Below are 13,891 nucleotides of genomic sequence, written 5' to 3' on the forward strand. Positions count from 1 at the left end.
AAATAAGGTGCCGCAATAATGCTGCAAAATTTCCATTTTTGGGCTGCAGAACGGCCATCTTTGGACTGTAAAATTTGCAAATCTATGCTGCTAAATCCTGAGGGGTATGATTATTATTATTATATTTATTGTAAATACGAATGACTCCAGGAAATTCTAACAATCTTTGGTCCTGAAGTATAGTCTTGGGTAAGGCTAGAAACATGTCGACCAGTGGAACCGTGGCACATTATCTCCTTAAAGTTCCCCTTTCTTTTTCTTTATGTTAACCATACCTGTTAGAGGTATCAGTAAAGATTCATTTTCCTACTAACCAGGTATTTTTTATTTTTTTATTTTGTTTCCCACTCAGACCACAACACTTCATCTACACATAGTACCAACTATGAGTGCTCCCATGTCTTGGTAGTCGTAGCATTCCCTGTTCCACAGTGGGACGGGAAGAACCCGATGATGAAGCAGGTCAACAGAAGAACATCTAAGAGGAAAGAATAAAAGACCCTTCAAGTAATACAGGGGCTCTCTTTGATTATTACGCCTTGTAGCTTCAGCCTGATAATCACAAAAATTAATTACCATGACATTGCCACCTTTGTCTGTTTGTCCCACAATTATTGATTTATCAGATCTTAACTCATTTAATGCTTGTCTTTCATTTTTATTCAAATTGGCATGAACTTTACAAACCTTGTTCCTTTCAATGTCCTGCAAAACCATATCCTGAAACATACTTTTGGTTTTGATTTGGGAAATATAGTTGAGCTGAAAGCAGTTCAGTTTACTTTATATGGTAGACTGTTTAGATGCATAACAGATATAAGTATAAATATATATATATTTTTTAGAGAACAGATGTCATCAGGTTGTGTTCACAAGAAAGAATGGAAATTTAAAAACTTGAAGGATCTATTTTATTTATAACATTGGATGGTACATTTACATGTTTAAATATTTACATATTTAATATATATATATATATATATATATATATATATATATATATATATATATATATATATATATATATATATATATATATATATATATATATATATATATATATATATATCCTCCAAAACTTCCCCACACCTGGGAAAAACGAGTCGCACACTTGACTTTTCTTTTTGCAATTTAATTTCTTTGACGGTCAGCATGTGGCCTTTCCTAATGCATTTCCTTCATTAACTTGAACTTCCTCAGAGGAGCCGACACCACGACACGCCGCCAGCAACCACTGCCAAACTTCCTCAATCAACTTTTTTCCGTCCCCAGATGGACTTTATTTGCTGTTGCATTATGGGGCATGTAGTGCTTCCATAGCGTGTCTTTTTGAGAAAAAACCTCCAATGGGCGGTGTCATCAACCATGCTGGCGCTGATTTAATTTACCACAGTTCTTAAATGTTATTTGCGCAAATAGTCAATTCGATTCCGCCCCATTTTCAAGAACGGATTCAAAGCCCTTACCAAAGACAGTCCTTGGCGACACCGTCGCTGCTATGTGTTTCCATGTCTGCAAAAGCCGGTTCCTTGGTGCAGCGTTATGGTGTTCTTTGGGTGGTGCGTGATTCCACGGCAGAACTAAGCCGTCATATGTCCTCCAAAACTTCCCCACACCTGGGAAAAACGAGTCGCACACTTGACTTTTCTTTTTGCAATTTAATTTCTTTGACGGTCAGCATGTGGCCTTTCCTAATGCATTTCGTTCATTAACTTGAACTTCCTCAGAGGAGCCGACACCACGACATGCCGCCAGCAACCACTGCCAAACTTCCTCAATCAACTTTTTTCCGTCCCCAGATGGACTTTATATGCTGTTGCATTATGGGGCATGTAGTGCTTCCATAGCGTGTCTTTTTGAAAAAACCCTCCAATGGGCGGTGTCATCAACCATGCTGGCGCTGATTTAATTTACCACAGTTCTTAAATGTTATTTGCGCAAATAGTCAATTCGATTCCGCCCCATTTTCAAGAACGGATTCAAAGCCCTTACCAAAGACAGTCCTTGGCGACACCGTCGCTGCTATGTGTTTCCATGTCTGCAAAAGCCGGTTCCTTGGTGCAGCGTTATGGTGTTCTTTGGGTGGTGCGTGATTCCATGGCAGAACCAAGCCGTCATATGTCCTCCAAAACTTCCCCACACCTGGGAAAAACGAGTCGCACACTTGACTTTTCTTTTTGCAATTTAATTTCTTTGACGGTCAGCATGTGGCCTTTCCTAATGCATTTCGTTCATTAACTTGAACTTCCTCAGAGGAGCCGACACCACGACATGCCGCCAGCAACCACTGCCAAACTTCCTTAATCAACTTTTTTCCGTCCCCAGATGGACTTTATATGCTGTTGCATTATGGGGCAACACATAGCAGCGACGGTGTCGCCAAGGACTGTCTTTGGTAAGGGCTTTGAATCCGTTCTTGAAAATGGGGCGGAATCGAATTGACTATTTGCGCAAATAACATTTAAGAACTGTGGTAAATTAAATCAGCGCCAGCATGGTTGATGACACCGCCCATTGGAGGGTTTTTTCAAAAAGACACGCTATGGAAGCACTACATGCCCCATAATGCAACAGCATATAAAGTCCATCTGGGGACGGAAAAAAGTTGATTGAGGAAGTTTGGCAGTGGTTGCTGGCGGCGTGTCGTGGTGTCGGCTCCTCTGAGGAAGTTCAAGTTAATGAACGAAATGCATTAGGAAAGGCCACATGCTGACCGTCAAAGAAATTAAATTGCAAAAAGAAAAGTCAAGTGTGCAACTCGTTTTTCCCAGGTGTGGGGAAGTTTTGGAGGACATATGACGGCTTGGTTCTGCCGTGGAATCACGCACCACCCAAAGAACACCATAATGCTGCACCAAGGAACCGGCTTTTGCAGACATGGAAACACATAGCAGCGACGGTGTCGCCAAGGACTGTCTTTGGTAAGGGCTTTGAATCCGTTCTTGAAAATGGGGCGGAATCGAATTGACTATTTGCGCAAATAACATTTAAGAACTGTGGTAAATTAAATCAGCGCCAGCATGGTTGATGACACCGCCCATTGGAGGGTTTTTTCAAAAAGACACGCTATGGAAGCACTACATGCCCCATAATGCAACAGCATATAAAGTCCATCTGGGGACGGGAAAAAGTTGATTGAGGACGTTTGGCAGTGGTTGCTGGCGGCGTGTCGTGGTGTCGGCTCCTCTGAGGAAGTTCAAGTTAATGAACGAAATGCATTAGGAAAGGCCACATGCTGACCGTCAAAGAAATTAAATTGCAAAAAGAAAAGTCAAGTGTGCGACTCGTTTTTCCCAGGTGTGGGGAAGTTTTGGAGGACATATGACGGCTTGGTTCTGCCGTGGAATCACGCACCACCCAAAGAACACCATAACGCTGCACCAAGGAACCGGCTTTTACAGACATGGAAACACATAGCAGCGACAGTGTCGCCAAGGACTGTCTTTGGTAAGGGCTTTGAATCCGTTCTTGAAAATGGGGCGGAATCGAATTGACTATTTGCGCAAATAACATTTAAGAACTGTGGTAAATTAAATCAGCGAAAGCATGGTTGATGACACCGCCCATTGGAGGGTTTTTTCAAAAAGACACGCTATGGAAGCACTACATGCCCCATAATGCAACAGCATATAAAGTCCATCTGGGGAAAAAAAAAAGTTGATTGAGGAAGTTTGGCAGTGGTTGCTGGCGGCGTGTCGTGGTGTCGGCTCCTCTGAGGAAGTTCAAGTTAATGAACGAAATGCATTAGGAAAGGCCACATGCTGACCGTCAAAGAAATTAAATTGCAAAAAGAAAAGTCAAGTGTGCGACTCGTTTTTCCCAGGTGTGGGGAAGTTTTGGAGGACATATGACGGCTTGGTTCTGCCGTGGAATCACGCACCACCCAAAGAACACCATAACGCTGCACCAAGGAACCGGCTTTTGCAGACATGGAAACACATAGCAGCGACGGTGTCGCCAAGGACAGTCTTTGGAAAGGGCTTTGAATCCGTTCTTGAAAATGGGGCGGAATCGAATTGACTATTTGCGCAAATAACATTTAAGAACTGTGGTAAATTAAATCAGCGCCAGCATGGTTGATGACACCGCCCATTGGAGGGTTTTTTCAAAAAGACACGCTATGGAAGCACTACATGCCCCATAATGCAACAGCATATAAAGTCCATCTGGGGACGGAAAAAAGTTGATTGAGGAAGTTTGGCAGTGGTTGCTGGCGGCGTGTCGTGGTGTCGGCTCCTCTGAGGAAGTTCAAGTTAATGAACGAAATGCATTAGGAAAGGCCACATGCTGACCGTCAAAGAAATTAAATTGCAAAAAGAAAAGTCAAGTGTGCGACTCGTTTTTCCCAGGTGTGGGGAAGTTTTGGAGGACATATGACGGCTTGGTTCTGCCGTGGAATCACGCACCACCCAAAGAACACCATAACGCTGCACCAAGGAACCGGCTTTTGCAGACATGGAAACACATAGCAGCGACGGTGTCGCCAAGGACTGTCTTTGGTAAGGGCTTTGAATCCGTTCTTGAAAATGGGGCGGAATCGAATTGACTATTTGCGCAAATAACATTTAAGAACTGTGGTAAATTAAATCAGCGCCAGCATGGTTGATGACACCGCCCATTGGAGGGTTTTTTCAAAAAGACACGCTATGGAAGCACTACATGCCCCATAATGCAACAGCATATAAAGTCCATCTGGGGACGGAAAAAAGTTGATTGAGGAAGTTTGGCAGTGGTTGCTGGCGGCGTGTCGTGGTGTCGGCTCCTCTGAGGAAGTTCAAGTTAATGAACGAAATGCATTAGGAAAGGCCACATGCTGACCGTCAAAGAAATTAAATTGCAAAAAGAAAAGTCAAGTGTGCGACTCGTTTTTCCCAGGTGTGGGGAAGTTTTGGAGGACATATGACGGCTTGGTTCTGCCGTGGAATCACGCACCACCCAAAGAACACCATAACGCTGCACCAAGGAACCGGCTTTTGCAGACATGGAAACACATAGCAGCGACGGTGTCGCCAAGGACTGTCTTTGGTAAGGGCTTTGCATCCGTTCTTGAAAATGGGGCGGAATCGAATTGACTATTTGCGCAAATAACATTTAAGAACTGTGGTAAATTAAATCAGCGCCAGCATGGTTGATGACACCGCCCATTGGAGGGTTTTTTCAAAAAGACACGCTATGGAAGCACTACATGCCCCATAATGCAACAGCATATAAAGTCCATCTGGGGATGGAAAAAAGTTGATTGAGGAAGTTTGGCAGTGGTTGCTGGCGGCGTGTCGTGGTGTCGGCTCCTCTGAGGAAGTTCAAGTTAATGAACGAAATGCATTAGGAAAGGCCACATGCTGACCGTCAAAGAAATTAAATTGCAAAAAGAAAAGTCAAGTGTGCGACTCGTTTTTCCCAGGTGTGGGGAAGTTTTGGAGGACATATGACGGCTTGGTTCTGCCGTGGAATCACGCACCACCCAAAGAACACCATAACGCTGCACCAAGGAACCGGCTTTTGCAGACATGGAAACACATAGCAGCGACGGTGTCGCCAAGGACTGTCTTTGGTAAGGGCTTTGAATCCGTTCTTGAAAATGGGGCAGAATCGAATTGACTATTTGCGCAAATAACATTTAAGAACTGTGGTAAATTAAATCAGCGCCAGCATGGTTGATGACACCGCCCATTGGAGGGGTTTTTCAAAAAGACACGCTATGGAAGCACTACATGCCCCATAATGCAACAGCATATAAAGTCCATCTGGGGACGGAAAAAAGTTGATTGAGGAAGTTTGGCAGTGGTTGCTGGCGGCGTGTTGTGGTGTCGGCTCCTCTGAGGAAGTTCAAGTTAATGAACGAAATGCATTAGGAAAGGCCACATGCTGACCGTCAAAGAAATTAAATTGCAAAAAGAAAAGTCAAGTGTGCGACTCGTTTTTCCCAGGTGTGGGGAAGTTTTGGAGGACATATGACGGCTTGGTTCTGCCGTGGAATCACGCACCACCCAAAGAACACCATAACGCTGCACCAAGGAACCGGCTTTTGCAGACATGGAAACACATAGCAGCGACGGTGTCGCCAAGGACTGTCTTTGGTAAGGGCTTTGCATCCGTTCTTGAAAATGGGGCGGAATCGAATTGACTGTTTGCGCAAATAACATTTAAGAACTGTGGTAAATTAAATCAGCGCCAGCATGGTTGATGACACCGCCCATTGGAGGGTTTTTTCAAAAAGACACGCTATGGAAGCACTACATGCCCCATAACGCAACAGCATATAAAGTCCATCTGGGGACGGAAAAAAGTTGATTGAGGAAGTTTGGCAGTGGTTGCTGGCGGCGTGTCGTGGTGTCGGCTCCTCTGAGGAAGTTCAAGTTAATGAACGAAATGCATTAGGAAAGGCCACATGCTGACCGTCAAAGAAATTAAATTGCAAAAAGAAAAGTCAAGTGTGCGACTCGTTTTTCCCAGGTGTGGGGAAGTTTTGGAGGACATATGACGGCTTGGTTCTGCCGTGGAATCACGCACCACCCAAAGAACACCATAACGCTGCACCAAGGAACCGGCTTTTGCAGACATGGAAACACATAGCAGCGACGGTGTCGCCAAGGACTGTCTTTGGTAAGGGCTTTGAATCCGTTCTTGAAAATGGGGCGGAATCGAATTGACTATTTGCGCAAATAACATTTAAGAACTGTGGTAAATTAAATCAGCGCCAGCATGGTTGATGACACCGCCCATTGGAGGGGTTTTTCAAAAAGACACGCTATGGAAGCACTTCATGCCCCATAATGCAACAGCATATAAAGTCCATCTGGGGACGGAAAAAAGTTGATTGAGGAAGTTTGGCAGTGGTTGCTGGCGGCGTGTCGTGGTGTCGGCTCCTCTGAGGAAGTTCAAGTTAATGAACGAAATGCATTAGGAAAGGCCACATGCTGACCGTCAAAGAAATTAAATTGCAAAAAGAAAAGTCAAGTGTGCGACTCGTTTTTCCCAGGTGTGGGGAAGTTTTGGAGGACATATGACGGCTTAGTTCTGCCGTGGAATCACGCACCACCCAAAGAACACCATAACGCTGCACCAAGGAACCGGCTTTTGCAGACATGGAAACCCATAGCAGCGACGGTGTCGCCAAGGACTGTCTTTGGTAAGGGCTTTGAATCCGTTCTTGAAAATGGGGCGGAATCGAATTGACTATTTGCGCAAATAACATTTAAGAACTGTGGTAAATTAAATCAGCGCCAGCATGGTTGATGACACCGCCCATTGGAGGGTTTTTTCAAAAAGACACGCTATGGAAGCACTACATGCCCCATAATGCAACAGCATATAAAGTCCATCTGGGGACGGAAAAAAGTTGATTGAGGAAGTTTGGCAGTGGTTGCTGGCGGCGTGTCATGGTGTCGGCTCCTCTGAGGAAGTTCAAGTTAATGAACGAAATGCATTAGGAAAGGCCACATGCTGACCGTCAAAGAAATTAAATTGCAAAAAGAAAAGTCAAGTGTGCGACTCGTTTTTCCCAGGTGTGGGGAAGTTTTGGAGGACATATGACGGCTTGGTTCTGCCGTGGAATCACGCACCACCCAAAGAACACCATAACGCTGCACCAAGGAACCGGCTTTTGCAGACATGGAAACACATAGCAGCGACGGTGTCGCCAAGGACTGTCTTTGGTAAGGGCTTTGAATCCGTCCTTGAAAATGGGGCGGAATCGAATTGACTATTTGCGCAAATAACATTTAAGAACTGTGGTAAATTAAATCAGCGCCAGCATGGTTGATGACACCGCCCATTGGAGGGGTTTTTCAAAAAGACACGCTATGGAAGCACTACATGCCCCATAATGCAACAGCATATAAAGTCCATCTGGGGACGGAAAAAAGTTGATTGAGGAAGTTTGGCAGTGGTTGCTGGCGGCGTGTCGTGGTGTCGGCTCCTCTGAGGAAGTTCAAGTTAATGAACGAAATGCATTAGGAAAGGCCACATGCTGACCGTCAAAGAAATTAAATTGCAAAAAGAAAAGTCAAGTGTGCGCTCGTTTTTCCCAGGTGTGGGGAAGTTTTGGAGGACATATGACGGCTTGGTTCTGCCGTGGAATCACGCACCACCCAAAGAACACCATAACGCTGCACCAAGGAACCGGCTTTTGCAGACATGGATATATATATTTATATATATATATATATATATCAAGAAAAGCAAGAAAAAATCTAAATACTCTACTCTTGACCTTAGATTACAATACATTTAACTTTTTTATCAAAATATAATTATCCTCATAAATCAAATTTAATATGACATGGTGACAAAACTGTTGATTTAGGACAGGTGTATAAAATTTTAGGCATATTTTTGTGACGTTTTCTCCGGGCTATCCAACAGATACAAATAAAGATACCAATCAAAAAAGAATTCCCTCTTACAAGCTTATAGAGTGACATGTAGTTATTTATTTTCTCTGCCCACAAAGGAGGTGCAACTGGAGTGCTAATGGAAGTAGTCTTTATAAAGTGTGTAATAATGAAATGTTGTTGGTATTTATAAAGTGTTGGCAAGTAATACCAATTCCTATTATATGTAAAATGGTCAAGATGATGAATTCCAAAGCATTGTTTCTACGTGAACATAACATGTTAAGAATGGTGTAATTCGCTTCAAATGGTTGGTGTAAACCTTTCCTCTTTCCCTTCCCTCTTTCAGATTGTATTTGTTTCATTGCAGTTTTTCTAATTCTTCACTTTTACTATTTTTTTCATTTTTTCGTCTTGTATGTAGTTGAGAGATGGTATTCATATTTCTTTTCTTTATTGTTGTGGGTTTCGATGTAGAAAACTACAAACATATATATCGTTTTTATTTTTTGGGGGAAAATGTGTTCTAACGTGATGTCGACACTAAGAGAATACCACTTATGTTTTTATATAACAGCCCTGAAGTGGTGAGAAGGTCATAAAGCACGTGTTGACTTGGCTGTGGAAATCATGTTCTTAAATGGAGAACTTTGAATAATGTTTGGAATTAAGACATTTTGAGATAAAAACTTTACATGGACTGTTTCATTGCTACGTGTGTTCTCAGAACATGAACTAAAGTAGACCATATAGATTATTCCCTGTGAGGGAATTGAGGATCTGAGAAACAGCTGCGGGCTATATTTCTATTATCCCTGTGTGAACTTGTATATTGATTTAGTTAGTAAGGTCGCAAAAGCTAGGCTTTTAGTTCTCTATTGAATTCAAGCTGGTTGAATCGCATTCATACAAGTAATGAGTTCCATATCTGTTCTGTTTAGATTGAGAAGAGGTTTTCTCCACTATGAGATTTGTAGAAGGAAAGCACAGATAGAATTTGAGTCAGCAGAGATTGAGGAACTCTAAATTAGAGGTAAATAAGGAATTTTGATGAAGTAAGTATGGACCTTAGCCGTGAATAGCTTGCTGTACTGTTTACATTGCTCTTCCTGTGATACATTCAGTCAAAGGCAGTCAGTATAAAGAATGAACTACAAGTTAAGGATTTTTTTGTGTCTGTATTCTGGATTTCTACAGCCACCAAATCATTTGCTGAGATGGTCTAAGGTATTTACCGTTGACGTGATGTAAACGTGAGGGTATTAGGTTGATTTGGCTGCTATCTTTTGGTTGAAGGAAATGTAAATTCTGAGAGTGGAGTATATATCTATTTCAACATAGGAAAGACAAATGCAAAGCAGCCTAAACTGCACTTTAAGCCAATTCGTATGCCCCGGTTGTCAGGTATGTACACTGGAATTGGCTACTCACCCAACGTTGATGTTCGGCAAGAAGCACACTGACATGAAGTCTCTGCTTAAGGTGATGCTAGAGATTCTGGCTTTAATTGACAGTAAAATGGTTTCCCTTAACCTGGGGATGGACTCTAACTCTTGTAAACTTGAGAAACTTGATAAGAGGAATAAAGGGATTTGGATTCTGAATGAAGGCATGATTACCACTAAGTATGAACAAATGCAGACAATGAAAAGGGTGCTGAAAGTTATTGCTGCCAAAATGAAGACCTACAAGCACGATCAAGACATAATATCATCCACCAAATTCTAGGTATCTCTGAATTTACTAATACCGGAAGATTGTTAGACTATATATAGAAAAACTGCTGCTGCTGGCAGTGTTTGAGCAGAAGGCCTTCTCATGTTTCATGGTCTTGAAGTGGACCCAGTGGTCACTTGATTTGATTAACCCCAAGGAGCTGTGCAATGCCCCATAATTTCTCAACTTATCAGTTTTTGAGATAGAGATACTGCCTTGTAGTTAGCTCGTGAGAGTCATATTTCAAAAAGAGGGGATGGGTCTTCAGTAATTTGCAAAATTCTAAAAGATTGGGTCAGGAACGTAATTTTATGGGAGCATCTTTCCCAGTTGAAAACTGTGATATTCAATTCAATTCAATTTGACTTTATTCGGTTAAAAGAATAATAACCATAAAAGTACATAAAAAACAGTTCATAATAATACAGTATCAGAATCAATACATAGTGCAAACAAAAGAAGAATTCAGATAAAACATAAGTTAAATTTAAGTACAAATTGACTTGCTTAATCTAAAAACATTGCTAAAAAATTCCGAGATGCAGGCAACATTAAAGATAACATCTAATTTCTGGAGTTCCAGGAAGGCAACCCTACAGCGTCTCACACCCATTTCCCTTAAAATTGGTATAATCAATCTTTTCCTGGGTAAAGTATAATATTTACAGAAAAATATGATATGGATGTCAGACTGTTCCGATAGGTCATCACATGGGCACTTAGTCAAATTACAGGACCAACAATTCATTGCGGGGAAACTTAGGGCCCTAAAGAGGATGCCTAACCTGAATCGGGTCAAAATGAACCGCGAAAATTCAGTCAAAGAAAGGGTTAAGTATGGTTGGATTTTCCCTTGAATTGATACAGGTAAGTGGGCTAAGACAGTTTTCTTCTCATGTTCCACTGTCACTCTACGTTTCATACATTTTGTTTTTAGTGCCTTTCTCGTGATGTTACACATAGACAAGGGATTGTCATAGTAGATCATTCAGCCAACATCTCCAAGAAAGTCCCTAATGTATGTAAACCACCTTATCCTCCCAACATAATCCAAACTTAATCCATCAGTTAGGATAGCACAGTTCAGTACACATCCATCACTAGTCCAAGCCCTATGCCACAGCAGTATTGGTTGAATTCTAATTGTGTCTTCAATATAACATTGGCCCAGTTCCGTATGACAGATATAGCTTGAGGCACTCTCAGGTACAGCTAAGATGTGTCTCAGGAATTTGTTTTCGGCAACTTGTATAGATTTGACATTTTCATACCCCCAAAGTCCCGCACCATAAACCGCAATAGAAACACAGGTGGCATTGTAAATTTTCAAAAGTTCTACAGTGGGTTTTTTCCCCATCTTTTTTGCGAAGTTTTTAAGGGCAGTAATTGATTTGCAGAAAAGGGCTTTCCTTACTTTTATCGTTTCTGTCCAGTTCCCTGTTTCATGAAATAAAATACCAAGGTAAGAAAAGGTGGCGGTATAGTCTATAGTGTTTCGTGAGCAACCTCGGAAGCGGTACTTGGACCCCCCTTATCCTGCCGAAATCCTGCACGAATTAGTTTCAGGCATTTCGATGTTTTGAAAGCAATAGCGACGAACGCGCTAAAAGGACCCCTTCTAATTAAATCGGAATCCTTTGAAAAAATTCCTTAACTCAAGTAGGACCCTCGTCCCAGTAGCAGTGACTGAGCGCTACTTGTTTTTCCACTATTAGAAGACCTTCTAATACAATACAATCTCCCATTGGGAACCACGGCAGTTAAGCAGCTGCACCACCAAACAATCTTCCTTGCCTACACAAGCAAAGGCAAGTTTCAGGAGGCTCATCTGTCCTGATGAAGATCTAAAAGCTATATAGATCGAAACGCCGTCGACCTACCCAAGGAATTTCACTAGTTCTATTTGTATATAATTGTTGTGTTTTTATCCTTGTTGTTGTTGTGTGACAGTCCGTTCACTTTGATCACTTATGTCACTTCCTGCACCACACTATTCACTTGAGCACCTGAAAAAGAGTATGACTATTTATGTATATCCTTGAGAAAAGAGTAAAATAAAATACTCCTACTTGTACCTACTACCTCTGCTCCCAAGCGATTTATTAAGTATTCGCTCCCTGTTCTATTTTCTACCAAGGACCCCTTGAGGCCTACCCTGAACCATTGTTCTTCCAAAGCATCGCGGTATAGTCTATAGGGCTTGCTTTAATAAACATCCGCCTCCTTCTTCTACTAGCACCAGGGCCACAATTCATGGAGAATGTCTTGGAGCAGTTGATTTGCAAATCCAGATTAATCATGAATGCATTAAAAGATGTTACAAGGCATTGTAGAGCCACCGGCGTGCGAGCCATTAGGACCACATCGTCTGCGTATAATAACGCAGGGATTGGTCTTTTAGCTACCCTAGGCATATCGCAAGTTGTTTCCACTAGGGCATTCTCTATTCCATTTATATATACCAGGAATAGGAATGGTGCTAAAACGCAGCCCTGGCGTACCCCACGCCCTATATCAAAAGATCTAGTGCATTCACCTTTTTTACCATAACGCACTGTTGCGATGGCACCCGAATACAAGTCCTTAAGAAAGGAGATTATATTTCCTTCAACACCAAGAGATTCCATAATGACCCATAATTTGCTGTGTGAAACACAGTCAAACGCTGACGTCAAGTCAACGAAGGTGAAATAAATGGGTTCACGTCGTGCCTTGATATATTTCTGCAGGAGGATAAATAAGTTTAGGCCCTGATCTACTGTCCCCTGCCCCTTTTGAAACCCGTATTGAAGGTCACTGATTATAGAATTATCTTCCGACCATTTTTGTAGCCTACCTAGGATTACTCTTCCTAATATCTTTACAGTGCTATCTAATAGGGAGATGGGGCGATAGCAGATAGGGTTTTGCCTGTCCCCTTTTTTAAAAATTGGGACAATAACAGACATAAACCATGATGGAAGTAGGCTCGTCTTTAGGGATGCATTAAATAGTTGCACTAGAAGTGGGCCCCATAAGTCGATATTATTTTTAAACATGTCTGGAGGTATGCCATCTGGGCCTGGGGCTTTACCGCCCCGTGTTGCTTTGAGGCTCTCAGTTATTTCTTTTAGGGTAAATTTTAATTCCAAGCCATTCGCTCTCACTTCCCCCTGGTTAAGCATTGGTAGTTGCAACCGAGGAATCTGCTCATCAGTTGAGGTACTATACAGGCTAGAATAATGGTCCACCCAAGAGTCCTCGGTAATGGCAATTTCAATGCGTGCTTTTCCTGAGTCAAAGAAGGGGGCATTTACTGCTTTCCAAAAAGCACAAACATCCTTGCTCAATGAAGCCTCACAGAGCTTCTCCCAGGCCTCAGTTTTAATTGCCATCTTCCTTCTTTTCAATGCGTTCTGGTAAGATTTCCGCGCCTCCCTGACCCTTAAATAATTACGGGGGACAGCATGTAAAGCTCTCTTGAGCTCGGAATGAGCCTTTGTACATGTGAGATCAAACCATTTTCCCATATTTTCCTTACTTGATTTAGAAACCACCCAAAGGTTACCCTTAATTTGAGAAGCAATGACCTCAAACTGCTTAAGAATCTCCTGACTGGTCACACTTTCATCCAGAATGGTCAAGAAGCTAGGAAAACATCCGATTACCAGATTACGTAGAAAGTCACTTGGAACCACCCTGTCCCACTTTAGTGCATAACCATTTTGTTTTGCCATTCTAATATCAGAGACGTTCTGCACAGATCTACCTTCTGTGGCCAATGCCTGAAAGGGGTTTATGATATCCATGATTATCGGGTAGTGGTCGCTAAGTGGGGTATCGAGGGTCCAGCACCTTTTGAC

Source organism: Lissotriton vulgaris, chromosome 8 (genome assembly GCF_964263255.1).
Source record: "Lissotriton vulgaris chromosome 8, aLisVul1.2, whole genome shotgun sequence".
Classification (NCBI taxonomy): Eukaryota; Metazoa; Chordata; class Amphibia; order Caudata; family Salamandridae; genus Lissotriton; species Lissotriton vulgaris.